Genomic DNA, 16,096 nt, shown 5'->3' on the forward strand with positions numbered 1-16,096 from the left:
GCAGTAACATGCCCAGGTGGACCTCAACTCCCATCACTCGCATAAAGGTTGGGTTTCAGTGAATTATCTGTATTGTGTGTAATTCTAGACTTCAAGAGTTTTATTTCCCATGCCTGGCACCCCCTCAATGTATAGACTGAATAGTTGATTTGTGTTTAAGTATTTCCACAACAACAATGGTTAACACTTATTGAGCACTAACTGTATTCCAGTTACTTTATGTGTACCATGTCATTTGATCCTGACAACCACCCTATGAGGTTGACAGTAATGCCATAAATTAAAAGGAAATACAGAAAGTTTAGTAGTTTTCCTATTATCATGCAAAGGGTAAGTGATCTGAATAGGGCTCAAACCCAGGCATTCTGATGCCTAAATCTGGGCTTATAATCACCAAAATACACTACAGGAACATGGCAGATATGGGGTTTTTAAATGTGGCTTTAGAAGCAAAGGTATTATTTAGAAGAAACTCAGATTTACCAAGAATAAAGACTAAGCATGTTTTATTTTATTTAGATTACTCTAGTAAGCATTTTAGCTCATAAAAAGTATTTAATGTCAGTTTCATGGTTCATGATTTTTGCAACTGTATTTATTTGATCACTCATCACTTCTTACTTGGAAGTTATATTAATAGTTTTCTATCCACGTGTGTGATCATATTTTTGCACTTCATATATAAATTTACTGTTCATTTCTATTTATTTCTTTACTCTCATATATATGTTTTAAGGGATTTGCAGATTCTGTCTGCATTTTCTTAACACCCTAAAATTATGTTCAGTGTCTCTACTACCCAGCCGCAGCACTTTGTGATCTGTTTTACTGCAACTATTAGCCCATATTTCTTTTATCTTTTTCTTTATTTGTAATTAATTAATTAATTGAGGTGACATTAGGATCCCCCAATCAGGTATCATCATAATAGTTCATTACCATGAAACTACCCATAATCCCCTACTACAGTCCATTGTGCTTGCTTTCCTCTTTGTTCTTACCTCTTCCCATCCACTCCCCACTCTGAATGCTTTAGCTCTATATTCAGCATTCCAGGATTGGTTTTTAAGCTTGTCTTTATCTGACCCTCACTTTGGTTTATATTCCACATAATAGTGACACCATCTGGTATTTATCTTTCTCCTAACTTATTTCACTTAGCATTAACCCTTCCAGTTCCATTCCCATTGCCTCAAATGGCATGAGTTTATACTTTTTGATTGCCAAATAATATTCTATTATGTATATATACCACATATTCTTGATAACTCATCTCCTTATGGGCATTTAGATTGTTTAGATGGTACTAAACAAAGGAGTTTAGGAGTGCATGTTTCCTTTTGAATTAGTATTTTTGAGTTTTTGAGGTAGCTGTCTAGGAGTGGAATTACTGGGTCATATGGAAGAACCATTTTTAATCTCTTGAGACACTTCTATACTGCCTTCCATAGAGACTGGACCAATCTACCTTCCCATCAGCATGTAGTGTTAGGGGGAAAGGATGTCCTGAGATAATCTCATACAGGCTTTGTGGACTCCACCCCCACTCCAGACTAAAGCCATCAGGACATTGGGAAAGACAAATCCCATCACCACCAAGGGGAGGGTGGCTGGGACCTGAGGGTGGAGTTGGGCAGCCAGGTTGGATATAAAAACCAAACACGTGGGCCTTGCTCGCTCTCTGGCTCGCGATCGCTCGCCTCCTGGCTTCACCGCTCCTGGCTGGCGGCCAACTCTGAGAGCGCCATTTTGGGATTCCTGATCGGCGGATCGGGTAGGACGCATTTAAAACTTTGTCTCCCACTTTTCTCCCAGAGCTGTACATTTCCTCATTTCCCTTTCCCTTGTAAATAAACCTTTTATTAACCTTTCACGTGTGCCTGCAGTAGAGCATTGATAAGTCCTTTTAAGCGCGCGGGTGAGGACCCACAGTCAGGCACCCGTTTTGTATCGGGGTTGCTCTATAACAGTTGAGGGGTTCTCTTTTCTCCACATTCTCACCAGCACTTGTTTCTAGTCTTTTCAATATGGACATTCTCATAGGGGTGAGGCGGTGTCTCCTTGTGGTTTTGATTTGCATTTCTCTGATGATAAGTGATAATGAACATTTTTTTTTCAATATGCCTGCTGGCTATATGTCTTCTTTGGAGAAGTGCCTAATTAGCTCTCTGCCCATTTTTTGATTGGGCTATTTGTTTTCTCTTTGTTGAGTTATGTGAATTCTTTATAGATCTTTGATATCAGTCTCATGTCAGATGTATGGTGTGTGAAAATATTTTCTGCCATTCAGTTGGGTATCTTTTCATTTTACTTATGGTTTCTTTCAGTGTGCAGAAGCATTTTAGTTTGATGTAGTCCAAATTTGTTTATATTCTTTTTGGTTTTCCTTGCTATTGGGGATGAATCCCTAAAGACATTGCTGAAGCTTATGTCATGAAATAGTTTGTCTATATTTTCTTTTATGTATTTTATGGTTTCTATGTATTTTATGGTCTTATATCACATCTTTTATCCATTTTGAATTAAATTTTTATAAGGTGTGAGATAGTGGTCTAATTTCATTCTTTTGCATGCGGCTGTTTAGTTATGTCAACATAATTTATTGATTTCTTCTACTGTATTTACCTGTCCTCTTTGTCATAGATTAACTGTCCATATAGATGTGGACTTATTTTCCCTTTCTTTGATGTTCTTTAACCTCTCTGTGCATAGTATCACACTATATCAGTAGCCCTTTTTATGTAGTCCTCTCTCAGGATGAGTTATCTTTTGCTCTTAAGATTGCTTTGGTTCTGGCCACTCATTCCCTGTATCAATCAGCTACATAATGGAATCAGGTACAAGAAATAGAAAATATAACTAATGAAAGCATAAAAGGGTGGGAGAGTGTTCTCTCTCTCTCTCATACAAGTCAAGAGGTAGTAACTGTTAATATTGGTCCAGTAGTTCATTGATGATGGGTAGATATTTCTACAGTTTCTTGACCTCTTCTCCTGGGCACAATATTACAAGCAACAGCTCAAACTATCACATTTGAAATCCAGGCAAGAAGGATTAGAAAGGCAGTACTGGCTATAGCTGTCCTTCTTTAGAGGTGAAGTAAAAGCTTTATCTGAATCTGTTAGCCAACTTCTGCTTTCATTGTCATTTGCCAGAACTGTGCCATATGGTATCTGCTAATTGCAAGGGAGAATAAAAGCAAGTAGTTAATTGGACACATTACCTTCTTAAGCAATTTTGGGCTTCTTTTACTAGAACAAAGGGGGAATGCAGAATGAGCAAAAGGTGTTGGGAGACAGCAAGCTCTTTCACAATATCTGTTGTTGCTTTCTCCCACGGTAATAGACTATTAGCTGAGCATATGACCACACACAGAAGATTACATGTTTTGGTCTTTATTGCAGTTGTATGTGGCAGAGTTCAGCTTTGAGTCAGTTTTGTGGTACTTGTGTAGATAGGATATGTACATCTTTCAGGTCTTGTCCATAAAATGATTTGTTGTGCACTTACCTAGTCTTTTGTCCTCTTCCTGCGAGAAGGGAAATAGAAACAAACAGGTCAGCTGACTTGAACCCATAGTTCCTTCATAGTCATGGAGGAACTGATTATGAGTGCTCAATGGCCTGCGTACCTTTGGGTTATTACATGAGAAGACAGAAAGAGAGATCATTTCTATTTTTAATGAGGTACTGTACTTTTAGTCTTTGTTACAGTAGTTTATTTTGTAACTTGTAACCATTGGGGTCATCAAAAACAAAGAAGGTGTAAGAAACTGCAGAGACCAGGGGCTGCTAAAGTGTAGTGGTATCTGGGGTGAGATACAAAAAGGACATTAGGGCTAAACTAGTGACATCCAAATAATGTGTGGAACTCGAAGTAACATATCAGTGCTGGTTGCTTAGTTGTTTGTTAGTTGCATCAAACTTACTATCATAACAAGTGATATATAACATCTCACCCACAACAGATCTATTTGATCACGTGTCCTAAGAAACTCTACCCCTGGCCACTGGCTGCCAGGTCACAGTCTCCCTGATCATGCTGCTCACCATGACGACAGTGGTCTGCGGTGATGTGGTATCCAATAAATGATCCAATCTCTAGTCTTATTTGCAGATGGGTTCCCAGAGTCTGTTTAGTCTGACCAGTATAAGGGAAAATTTATTTTCTTGGTTTGGGGGAAGGAAAAATGGTCATGAGGAATCATTCTTCCATCTTCCCAGATCCAAACCAGAAAGAGTCAATTCCTTTGAGAGTTTTTCTGTTCCCACCTTCAAAACTGTCCCTTTTTGAGAAGATAGAAAATGGAACAAATGTGGTAATTCAAAAGCTACCCACTCAAGTCAAAGGGCTGCCATCACGCTGGAAAAGGCTTTTGGCACCAGTAACCTTTACATTCCTTGCAAGTCATTTCAAGGCACTTTTGTCTTCCACTGTCCTAATTTTTTCTGAGTTTTATATTTTGGTTTGATAGTTGCCCATTTTTTTTCCTTTTGAACTACTCCAAGCAGCATTTAAGAGAAATGATTTGGAAGAATGATATGTATAGTTTAAATGTAATTTGCATCCGTCTTCCCCAAGCGTGCATCCCACAAAATTAGTTTATAGGTAAGGTTGATCTTGTAAAACTGAGGAGTCAATAAACCTTGTCTCCTGCCTTTTATTTTTTTGCATTTTCCTGCCCTTTCAAACTTTCTTCATCCCCTTTCACTCTACCACATTTCCAGTTTCATTACACTTCCCTGACTGCTATTGTTACTATAAAACAACTTCCTCAAAAAGGTCAAGATCACCAAGGACAAGGACAGTCTGATAAAATGCAAAGACCAGGAGCATAAAGAGGCATGGTAGTATCTGGGGTGAGATACAAAAAGGACATTAGGACTAAACTAGTGACATCCAAATAATATGTGGAACTTAGTTCAAAGTAACATATCAGTGTTGGTTGCCTAGTTGTTTCTTAGTTGTATCACAACATAATAAAAATTAGAAAAGTCCTGAACTCAAGAAACCTCTTTATCTAAAGAGGGTTTTCTACATTTATTTGGTGATGTGAACTATTTCGTCCTCAAATAATATCTTGCTTCCTGTGGAAATGATGTGTTGCAAATATATCCCCGGAAAGCTGGCTCAGAGAAAGCCATCTTCAGCTTGGATGCTTAGGGATGACATTAAACCTCTGGGGGCAGTAACTTCATGATATTGCTCATGTCACCCCACACTACTTCACCTAGCTGCAAATGTGACTCCTCAGGGAGTGATCAAGCTACAGGAAAATCACTAAGGTTTTATTATAGATACAAAGGATGCAAATTATACTTAGAAACACACAATGTCAGTCTCCTGACTCTGCTAATTGACTCCAACTTTAATGGTGCTAGGCTCATTATTCCCCTTTTAGCAGTGTCCGACATCAGCATTTGGGAGCCTTTGAAACTATATGCATCTTGAATAGGTTGCAGTTTGATCATTTAAAGCAGCAAAGATCAATTGTCCAGGCTCTAGCTATATGGGGCTGCAAACCAGACTGCAGGATGGCCGATCCTCTTACTTCAGCTGCCTTCCAATTGATACTGATTGCTGCATCCACATCAATCAGCCAGTGATCCACATCAATTAAAGACACTCAAAGGCACTGGGAGAAGTTGCGTTATTCAACGTCATTTCAGAAATATAGGAGCAGCTCAAGGGGGAAAAGGTTTTTGTGTGACTTTCACCAGAACAGGCAGTTTGCTGATCCATTATTTGTCAATTTGCTGTGAAGAGGATTCTAATGGGCCAACTTTTGAGGAAAAGGAGTGGATTTATTCTGCTTGTCTCTACTCCCCACTTTCTCCCCCTTGGGTAGAATTATGGCTAGTTTTGGGGACATTTGGATGGGTAAGCCAGTGGCTATTCCTAATCATGCCTCATTTGATAAAAATGATTAAATGGACAATATTTGACTTAAGTATTCTGTGAGTACTCTTTCTCTGTGCCAAGCACAATGCTTTGATATATCAGTGAACAAGATATGCTCTCTGCCCTCAAGGAGTTTCCAGGCTGGCAGAACAGACAAGAAAACAGATAATTATAGTATAAAATGTAGGAGCTTTGATAAGAGGAGATTCCAGATGCTTTGGCCACAATGAGGAGGACTTCTCACCTGTGGGGGGGACACCTGAGCTTACACCTAGTTCTGTTGTCTGATTTTATTGATTATCATAATATGGAGACTATCCAATTAGGACGCGTGCTGAGCCATGGACTTCCTAAAAGTTCAACACCCTGGAAACTAAATTAGCTTTTTAAATTTAGATGACTAGGTTTTGCTTTATTTTTTACATTTTAAAAATACAGGTTTACTAGAAAAAGGAGAAAAAGAAAGGCACCTGGCATAGTCACAGGCAGACAGGAGAACTCTTACGTTATCTTACGGCTTTTAACCAATTGTATTTGGCACATATTCATATACCATGTGGGGCTAGAATATCATGCGTGTGGCAAGTATGTTGAACAAGCAAAACTTGTTATGATTAAGTATAACTTTACAGGTTTCTTCCCCGTGTCCTACTTGCAGTTTACTTAGCATGAGTAGCCTAAAAGGCAGCTTCCTAACTTTGTAGCAGCTCAGGGTAAGGTAATAGAGACTTAGAGTCCCTCTAAGTAACAAATACTGCTTCGATTCAGAAATCGAATGTCAAAACCATGTAATAGAATCTCCAGATGCAAATGACACTCCTCACCCTGGGGCCGGTTACATCCTGAATCACTGGAGTAGATGAGCAGAGGATGGCTCCCCATCCTGCTCATTTCATCTCCAGATATAATCAGCATGATTTTGCTCCCTGTCTGTACTAGGGAAGAAGTGGGGGGAAGGAGTATAGGTTGTGAGCATATGTAAATGCTAAGTGGCTTCTCATCTTGTGGCAGGGTATTGAAGCTGACTTCGTTGGAGAGAGTAACAGCAGGCTGGTAGAGGCACCTGCTGATCCCTTCTCTCCCATGGTTTATTAACCTTGGTAGGTACAGGTTGTAGGGTCCTTCAGTAGCCCCTGGGAACCTGCTACTATTTGCTAGTCTTACCTGGAGGACTGAATCAACTCACCTTGTGTAGGTGACATTTTTGACTGGAGCTTAAATCACCCCGCATCTGCACCTTAGAAAGCACCCCCATGCTCTACACACCTTACTTGAGTGAACTTTGGGGGAACAAGTGTCCTCATGGAACCATCTGCACTGAGCAAGAGGTGAAAGGATAGTCGTCTTCTCCATCCGCTGACACACAAGTCCCTGGGATGAGAGTAGGGGATAAGGCTTGAGGCCAGCTTTCTCAAAAGACATTATCCCTGGGCCTCCCCGGTGGCGCAGCGGTTGAGCGCTGGGTTGCGAAGCTGCCCGCGGCCTCTGCAGCGCCGGTTCAATCCCCGGCTGCTCCCCGGCCACCAGAGGAGGGTCCCACAATCTGCGCAGACCTCTCCTGCCGCCCGCTGCTGCCCTCAGCAGTGTACTTCGGTCCTTCTGCCTGCTCTGCTCCCCGCTCTGGCTATGGTGAATTCTCTCACCCTCCCGCGTTTCTTACTGTACCCAGTGCATGTATAAACAAACAAACAAACAAATAAATAAATAAATAAAACATGCCTCTATAAAAAAAATATTAAAAAAATTAAAAAAAAAAGACATTATCCCTCTCATAAAATTCCCCTCCCTCTCCCTCGTCCTCACTTTCTCCCTCTTTTCTTCTCACCCTCTCTCTTCACTGTTGCTCTCTCTTTCTCTCTCACTTTTTATGCTTAACACTGATTTTTTGAATTTCAATTGAAAATATGTATTTGAGGTCTAGCTTTATACTTTTGAATCTGAGGTCTATTTGATTAGTGTCTTAGTGACACTGAGGTAGGAAGAGCTTGATTTTATCATCCTGTTATCCTGTTACACATGTCAAAAAGCTATGAAACCCTTTTATTTCTGTGATGTGAGTGTATCTCAGAGAGGATTCAATATTGCCATCTCTAGACACAATAACATCTCATGGCTAAAATTACATCTTAGTCTGAATAAAGCCTTCAGAACCAGACCTCCAGTAAACCTTTCGTTTTGTTATTTTTTTGTTTGTTTGCTTGCTTGCAAGAAACAGAAAAGGCTTAATTCACCCTTACAAAAGACGTAATCTATTCTATTAGCCTAAAGTTATTTTACCAAGGAATCTACCAGCTTTGAAGATGTGAATTTTATTAACAAAAAATATAGGGAGGATTAAATCCATGTGTTGAACAGGAAATTTAATTCTCTTAAAGTGATCATCATTTTTTTAATAACTAAATTTATAAATGCTTTCCATTTGCACAGTCTTAATTTGGATGTACTTAATCCACATGGACTGTTAAGTGCCTATGATAGGGGAGGTACTATGTTAGGTGCTAGAAACATAAGTAAAGTGAACATATATTCTCCTGGGGATACCAGAGAGATGGTATAAAGTTTGGCGACCCAGCCATTGCTTCACTCTCCAGAAGAACCATATGATCCAGCTGCAGCCCTGAAAGGCATAAATTCCAAGGATGTATAGTTTACTGCTCCCATAAAAGATTGACAAAATAACCCCATCAGTGGTCAGATAGCAAATATTTCAGGTCTCATGGGCCTTAGCTCTGTTGCAGTTATTTGACTCCGCTATTATAGCACAAAGCAGTCACAGATAATAAACAAATGAGCATAGCTATGTTCCACTAAAAGTTTATTTACAAAACGGGGAGCAGATAATTACCCTATTAAAAGTAAGTGAAGGATTTGAATAAATATTCCCCAAAGAAGACATACAAATGACTAATAAGTACATGAATGATGCTCAACATCATTAGTCATTAGGGAAGTGAAAATCAAAACCACAATAAGGTATCACTTCACATTAAAATGGCTGTAATAAAAAAAATAGACTAATAAGAGTTAACAAGGATTTGGAGAAATTGGAACTTTCCTGCCTTGTGGGAAGGTAAAATTGTACAACCACTTTACAAAACTTCCCTGGCAGTTCCTTAAAATATTATACATAGAGTTAGCATAGGAATCAGTATTTCTTCAAAATATCTACCCAAGAGAAATAAAAACATATGTCTGTGAAACTGGTGCAGACTCTGTGGAAAACAGTATGGCATTCCTAAAAAAATATCAATAGCACTACCAAATAATACATCAATCCTTCTGAGTAGTCATCCAAAGAAAATTAAAACATTTCATAGAGTCATCTGCACTCCCGTGGTCATTGCAACCAAAACATGGAAATGACAGATGGAGTGCCTGTCAAAAAATGATTGGATAAATGTGGTACATACATATGTATATGCAAAGAAATACACTTTAGTAATAAGGAAGGGCCTTCATCCATTTGTAACAACATGGGTAGACCTTGAGGACAAATTTCTAAGTGAAATTATCAGGGAAAGTCAAGCGCTGAATGATATCACTTATAATTGGAATCTGAAAAAACCAAATTCATGAAAACAGAGAAAAGAATGGCAGTGACTAGGAGTAGGGGTTGTGAGAAATGAGGAGGTATTGGCTAAGTGTACAAACTTTCAACTGAACAAAAAAGTCATTTTTGGAGATATAATATATATCATGGTGACTATAGTTAATAATTTATTATATACTTGAAAGTTGCTCAGAGAGTAAATGTTAAATGTTCTCATCACAAAAAAGGAATGTTAATTATGTGAGGTTTTAGCTAATAACTACTGTGGTGATCATTTTGAGTACATGTGTATCATTTCATCACATGTGCACCTTAAAGGAACACAATGTTTTACATCAACTATATTCCAATAGAGCTTGAAAAGCATATATCTGGGGGAAAACTTCCCAAAAGAGAAAATAGCTTACATATTCATCAATCAGTGAGTGGATAAATAAAAGCGGGAAATCTGTTCAATAGAATATGTTTCAGCATAAAAAGAAACAGAATACTGATACGTGGTGCAAAATAGATGAACCTTGAAAACATTATGCTAAGTGAAGAAGCCAGTGATAAAGACACATATTGCATCTTCTCATATGTGTAAAATATCCATACTAAGCAAATCTATAGAGATGAAAAAATAGATAAGTAGTTGTCTTGTTATGGGAGTGGACAAGAAGACCATGTAGAGTGATAGCTAATGGATACAAGCTTTCTTTTTGGTATCTTGAAAATGCTTTAAAATTAGAATCCAGTGGTGGTTACACAACTTTGTAAATATACCAAAAACCATTGAATTACATAATTTAAACAGTTGAATTTTACAGTATGTAAGTTATAGCAGAGCAGACAAAAGGCAGCAAGTTGGGTTGGGACTGAGAGCCATGTTTTATCCTTCTGATCTACAGTGTGTGCTTTGCCCAGATCCCCTTAAATCCTTTTTCAGACCTTTCTGTTTGTGCCTCTGCTCCCCTTCAGTGTGTGAACAGTGTACTTGCTGCTCAGTTCTGTGGAAGATTGTCCTGTCCTTGGGCAATGGGGCTGCTTGGTATGGGCATAATTTGGAGCCAGAAGTGCTTGAGAATTTCATCCCAAGGTAGTAGTTAACCTGTAATGACTGAGTTGGAGTTTCTTTTTTTTAATCTTAATTTTTTATATATTTTATATATTTTTCCATCATTTTTTATTTTGTACAATGTGTGCTTTTTCATCTTGGTTATAGTCCCCATACAATTCCTACCCCCCCTTATTTTGACTGTAATCCCTCCTAAGCCCCCCACCCTCATAGTGTGTCTCTGGCTTATAGTTGCTTTTTGATTTTGATTTTGAAAGGCCAGTTTGCCTGTCTCAAGATTGAACAATTGAGATACAATTTATATTCCTGAGTTCCCCTGGAGGGGTACCCAAAGTTATCCTCCACAGGACCTTGGCTGAGAAAACAGTTTTTTCTGGATTCCTTCCCATTTCAGTTACAACTTTCTTTGTAAATACTTTTCTAAATAATAACTTACCTATGACTCCTATCTCAGCGGACTTTGGCAGGTGACTAATGAAGCTCTCCTAAGTGAACTTAGACTAACATCTGAATAAGAAGGAGCCAGTTAAATGAAAAATTCCTTGCTGCATTTGTTTCTTAAATGTTCTTTTTCAAATCTGGGAAGGATATTGGGCACCTGCCCGGTGGTGCAGTGATTGAGTGCTGGGCTGCAAAGCTGCCCGCAACCTCTGCAGTGCCAGTTCGATCCCCGGCCGCCGGCGAGGGTCCCACATGGCACGCAGACCTCTCTTGCTGTGCCCACTGCTCCCCTCAGCAGTGTACTTCATCAATCTGCCTGTTCTGTTCCCCGCTCTGGCTCTGGTGAATTCTCTCACCCTCCCGCGCTTCTGACTATACCTAGTGCTTGCATAAATAAAAATAAATAAATATTTGAAAAATAGATATCGGTCACCTGTGATGAATTCCAGTTTCAGATTTGTATATATCTAGGTGGCTGTTGACAGATCCCTTAATCTGTATATCTAAAAGTGTGAAATACCAGATTTATTAATTCCAATCCACCAATTTCATCTTCCACTTCACCAATTCCACCCCCTTTCACATCCCCACTGCTCTGAGCTCCTGCCAATGTTTCCTTTTCCTATAGTCTCCACTGCAGTTAGTGGTATGACCATCTACCACTGTTCAAGTCAGAAGCGAGGAGGTCTATTGCTCCTTATCACCCACACCTACCATATTCAAAAATTACCCATCTCTGCCAAATGTATCTCTTAAACATTTCATTAGTCTATTTAAATCCCCATATTCTGGGTCTTAATCATTTGACAGAAACCTCCTGGTCTTCCACCTAGATCCTTACCCCCTACCAATTCATCTTCATCCTAAAATGCAGATTTCTACTTGTCACTGCAATGTTCATTACTTTTAAAGGAAGTCCTAATAGCTACAGGATTAATGTCCACTTTTATCTTAACAAATGCTTGCTCATGCTTTTGCTCTTATTTATCCTTTTGACCTCAACTCACCATCTCCTTTCATACTCTAATAACACAAGATGTGATAAAGTGCACCACATATAATTGCTTCACAGTTTCATGTTCAGGCAGCCTTCTCCACTTTATAATCAGTATACATATCTCTGAAATTCCCTGGGTTATGCAAATCTGCTCAATTAGAAACCCAAAATGGGATTAGGAACATTGCATTAAAACAACTTTATAACTGATACATATAAGATAGGAACCTAATTAAAACTGCAGGATAGTTTTATATATATGGAAGGGTGAAAAAAAATAAAATGCTACAATAATATGGCAGTTCACCTTGAAAAAAGACTAGAATCTCATGTGCTAAGGTGGGTGGTAGAGAGCTCCAGACTACAAGTGGTTATGAAGTGGTAGAAGAATGGTTTTGTGAAATTGGGTGGGAAATTGTACACCAGGTGGGGATGGGTGTGACTCTTGACACCTGTGGTAAACTAAGAAGGTTGTAGATATTTGAGTTGTGTGCACATGTTCATTTTGCTATTTTATGCAGCAATTTCAGCAGAGTGCAGATTTGTGTATTTCCTCAAGGGTTCTCATAAATAAGAAAACAATAAATTGGTGTCATGCTTAATTTCTTTCCTAATGTATCAGTCACACTGGAACAAATTCCATTTTTAAAACAAGCCTTATAACAGAAATGACTATACTTATTGTTCAAAGAATAGAAGAATGGTAGGAAATAAGTAAAATGAGCCTGGGGTATCTGAAAGTTCCAGAAAACAAAAAGGTACTTAAAGAACAAACCCCACAATGAGGAGGTTGTGTTAAAGGATTCAAACGAAGGGTTCACAATGGTCAAAGTTGGAACAGTTTGAGGGACAAAACAAGCCACATTGGAATAAAACTCAAAGTGTAAAATAGATATTTATGAATTCATATTGACACAAAAGAATGATTGAAAAAAATAAATAAATAGAAGAGAAATGATATATCTCCTGTGCAGAAGAGTTCCAAATAATGATGTAAATGTGCCAACCCATGAATGGATAAAGAAACTGTGGAATATATACTCAATGGATGACATTAAATCACATTCTTAGGGAATCCTAAGTGTTAGCTGTGCCTAGGGAGTTTCTTCCAAAAAGCGTTGTCTGGAAAGTAGTTAAAGGTTAATTTTCCAGTGGAGAATCTGACAAACAGCACCTCAGCCAAATGATGAGGTGACCAATGAGAACATCAACAGTGATAGGTTATGCTGATAATATATACCCTGGTAATGACGTGATGAATATGGCACTTTACCTCTGCGCAGCTTCTCTCAAAAACCCATAAGTCCAGTCTAGTCACAGTAAAAACATTAGACAAATCCCAATAGAGGGACACTCTATACATGATCAGAGAACTTGAAAACTTTCATGGGCTTCAAAAGCAAGGGGAGTCTGAGAAACTCAGAGACAAGGGCTGCATCACAAGGCATGATAACTAAAGGTAATGTGCTGGTATAGCTCCTGGTCCATATACACAGATGTAAACCTGCTTTACCTCAATAAATATAATTTTGAAAATTTTTTTGGAAAAAATAATATCAATATTAGCTTTTAAGAGTATTTTTTAATTCTAATTTTTGGGGCATATTTTTGCTTCTCCATATATGGACATGATCCACTTATCCATTATCAAACCATCCATGCCAATATCCCATCTGCTTTCCTCCCCCAATTCACTTCTTTCCCTCTGGTGACAATTAAATTCTTTCACTAAGTCCAAGATTTATTCCTGCTATGTTTTCCTGTGTACATTTTATTTTTGGTTATTTAAGTTCCACAAATGAGTGAAATTGAAACCGTTTGATATTTGTCTTTCATTTTCTGACTTATTTCATTTAACATAGTCACCCTGAGGTCCATCTATGTTGTCCCAAAGGTCACTATTTCATCTTTTTTAATAGCTGTGCAGTCATCCATTGAGTATATATTCCACACTTTATCCATTCATATGTTGGAGGGCACTTAGTTCTTTGACTTGGCATTTGTGGACAGTGCTGCTATGAACAGAGACATACATAAATTGTTTCATATTACACTTTTCATGTTTTTAGGATAAAATACAGGTGCTGCTGGATCATATGTAATTCCATATCTTTTTCCATAGGGGTTGCAGCAACTTGCAACAGTTCATGAGAGTTCCTTTTTTCTTTCTTTTTTTTTTTAAAGATTAATTAATTAATTAATTTATACAAGAACCGGGACACAGGCCAGATGTGTGGGAGGGTGAGAGCATTCACCAGAGACAGAGCAGAGAACAGAACAGGCAGACTGACAAAATACACTGCTGAGGGGAGCAGCAGGTGCGACTGGAGAGGTCTGCCACGCCATGTGGCCGGGATCGAACCAGCACTGCAGAGGCTGTGGACAGTTTCACAGCACCACGCTCAATCGCCTACACCACCAGGGGAGGCCCAGAGTTCCTTTTTTCAACCACATCCTTGCCAATATATTTTTTCCCCATTCTTTTTTAATATACTTTTTTTTTTTTTAAATAGAGGCATGTTTTATTTATTTATTTGTTTGTTTGTTTGCTTGTTTTCTTTATACATGCACTGGGTACAGTCAGAAGCACGGGAGGGTGAGAGAATTCACCAGAGCCAGAGCGGGGAGCAGAGCAGGCAGAATGACGAAGTACACTGCTGAGGGGAGCAGCGGGCGGCAGGAGAGGTCTGCGCGCCATGTGGGACCCTCCTCCGGTGGCCGGGGAGCAGCCGGGGATCGAACTGGTGCCGCAGAGGCCGCGGGCAGCTTCGCAACCCAGCGCTCAACCGCTGCGCCACCGGGGAGGCCCCCCATTCTTTTTTATATGGGCCATTCTCACAGGAGTGAGATGATATCTCATTGTGATTTTGATTTGCATTTCCCTTATAATAATTGATGGTGAACAAATTTTTACATATCTGTAGGCCATCTGAATGTCTTCTTTAGAAAAGTGTTTTTATTTAGGCCCTTTGCCCATTTTTTTTTTAATTAGGTTGTTTTTTCATTGTTGGATTGTATTATTATTTCATATATTTTGGAAATTAGCCCTTGTCAGATGTGTGATAATGTAAATATTTATTCCCAGCCTGTAAGTTGTCTTTTTGTTCTTGTGATGGTTTCTTTTGAGGTACACAGTCTTTTTAAATTGATGTAGTCCTGCTTGTTTACTTTTGCTTTGGTTTTCCTTGCCATTGGACTTGAGTCCAAAATGCATCTTTGTGGTAAATGACCTCTAGTGCATCCCTGATGTTTTCTTTCAAGTATTTTTTATTTTCTATTCTTTTATCCAGATCTTTAAATAATTTTGAATTTTTGTGTATGGAGTTGAGTATGGATCTAGTTTTACTTTTTTGCATGTGTCTATCCATGTAATATTAGTTTATTAACTGTAACAAATGTGCCATGCTGTATAAGTATTAAAAATAAGGGAAAATAGGTACAGAATGTAGGGAAACTCTCTGTACTAATTTTGCTCTTTTTGTTTTTGTTGTAAATCTAAAAACATTCTAAACGAAAACATCTATTTAAAAAATGACAGATGAGGAGCCAACAAATCTTTTACCAATCCCCCTCTCAGAGTCCTCCCAAGCTAAGTCAATTAGCTTTTGGATTTTCAGATCACGTTTGTTTTTTTTTTTTTTTTTTATAAATTTTATTGTTATATTCCCCATACAATTGCAGCCCCATGTACTCCATCTTGAAATGTGTAACCATCCATTTTCTTTTTAAAAAAATTATTTTTATGTTTTATATATTTTTGCATCATTTTTCATTTTTGTACAATGGTATGCATTTTCATCTTTGTTGTAGTTTCCATAAAATTTCCACCACCCTTGTTTTGATCCTACTCCATTCTCCCCCCTTGTAGTATGTCTCTGGCTTATAGTTGCCTGTTTATAGTCATCCATTTTCTCTCTCACTTGACCATCAAGTATTCAGCACTTGCTGTGTTCATAAAAGGTGTACAATATGTGTGTGTATGTATGTGTCTATATACACACACATATATACTTAAAATATGCCCAAATATACACACATATGTGTAAACACACATAATTTAGGTAACTAATATTTTCCCTTGTCAGGCATTAGTATGTCAAAGAGTTAGATAAACATTAACTATGGCTTACTCCTCTTTTTGACTTTTCAA

Source organism: Talpa occidentalis, unplaced genomic scaffold, assembly GCF_014898055.3.
Source record: "Talpa occidentalis isolate TD23 unplaced genomic scaffold, MPIMG_talOcc4v2.1 talOcc4.11, whole genome shotgun sequence".
NCBI lineage: Eukaryota > Metazoa > Chordata > Mammalia > Eulipotyphla > Talpidae > Talpa > Talpa occidentalis.